This window comes from Phoxinus phoxinus (genome assembly GCF_949152265.1).
Source record: "Phoxinus phoxinus genome assembly, chromosome: 1".
NCBI lineage: Eukaryota > Metazoa > Chordata > Actinopteri > Cypriniformes > Leuciscidae > Phoxinus > Phoxinus phoxinus.
In genome coordinates, this window is record NC_136876.1 from 51,097,716 (window position 1) to 51,099,353 (window position 1,638).

The following is a 1,638-nucleotide window of genomic DNA, read 5'->3' on the forward strand; positions in this document are numbered from 1 at the left end:
AGAAAATCTCACATTGTAAGCCACCATTATGGAGATCAGTGTTCTTCTTGACCCTTATATATTATCAACTTGAGATTTTGCTTGTCTGCTGTTACTGATTAATAACAGTCAGACGGACAAAGAGAAATTGTGATCTGATGGTGTCGGTTATGTTTTGGCATAATCATATTGTGATCTGAAATGATCAAAATATATTTAAATAGTTTGGTTTAACTTGTTAATACAGCAGCTCTATGTTTCTAAATCATATGATATTCAGTATTTTTTATATAATCCAATTATAATTGTTCTGATCAAAAACACAGACATCAATAACCAGCCTGTGAATCTCAACAATGGTGACAAGAATAAAGCATGTTGCAGTGGCTGCCACCAATCAACTCATTAATGGCTCCCATCATGCATTGCGGAATTAATAAATTATGATCTGATTTGTCGAAGTAATTTCCTTTTCCTAATTGAATATTTTGCTCATCACCATTGTTGAGATGCATAGACTGAATCTTCATATCTGTGTGTGCCTAAAAGGAAGGTTCTTATTTTTTTCAAAACAACTTTAAAATAAATTATTCCGTATTTATTTATCAAAAAATCTTGATATTTATGTAGAATCACAGTTATGCTGTAATAAACAACATAAATCTAAATCAGAAATGACGGTTCAGTGATCAAGTTCCAATTCTGATTGTCATAACATAACCAATAGATCACTTTTTTTCTTTGTTCATCTGTCTGTTATAATAACAGCAGGCACACAACATGTTAAGTAAATAATATAAGGGTCAAGAGCCCAACTAAAGCAAACACTGACCTCCATAATGGTGGCTTACAATTATAATAATGTTAGGGGATAATGTTCTATCAATGTAATCACTAAACATTTTTAAAATGTTTTTAGAGACTGTTATCCTACTTTTTAGGAGAACATTCTGGTAACAAAAATAAAATTAGCTACAGAAACCATAACAAAATATAATGCTCTCAAAACATTCATAGAACAATAACATTTCTAGCTGGGATGAGCTCATATTGCGGCCATGAGCACACAGTGAGTGCGCTGTGAGGTTACACTTTTAGCTCACTGTGAACTCACATTGCTCACGTTGTGACCACATGATGAGATCACTGTGAGATCACTGTGTTGACTGGGTAATGTGATGGCTTGTGTTAGCTGTTTGATATGAAAATACCATTGTTACGCAGGTTTGAATACACTGTTAGCCCTTACTGTAGAAAAAGCCCACATTCTTACAATATCATACCATTTTCCATTAAAACAGTAATATACAGGAATATACCTACAGGAATATACTGTGAATTAACAGCGCTCAAAGTCGACACTCAGAAGCTGTGTTCCCAATCACACCCTATACCCTCATTCACTATTCCCTACACTAGTTCACTAATATACTCCACTTGAATGAAAAGAAGTGAGTGAATTGAGACACCGATGAACACCTGATAAGCAGAATCACTGAAGGACAGAGAAACAAGAACAGAAAAAAAGAGAAACACAAGAACTACAACTGACTTCCAGCCACACTGAGTGTGAAACCAGTTTAACATAATTTATTTCAAGTTCTTGTTGAGAATGAACAGGGATTTAGTTAATAATAAAGTTTGTTGTCACCATGATGG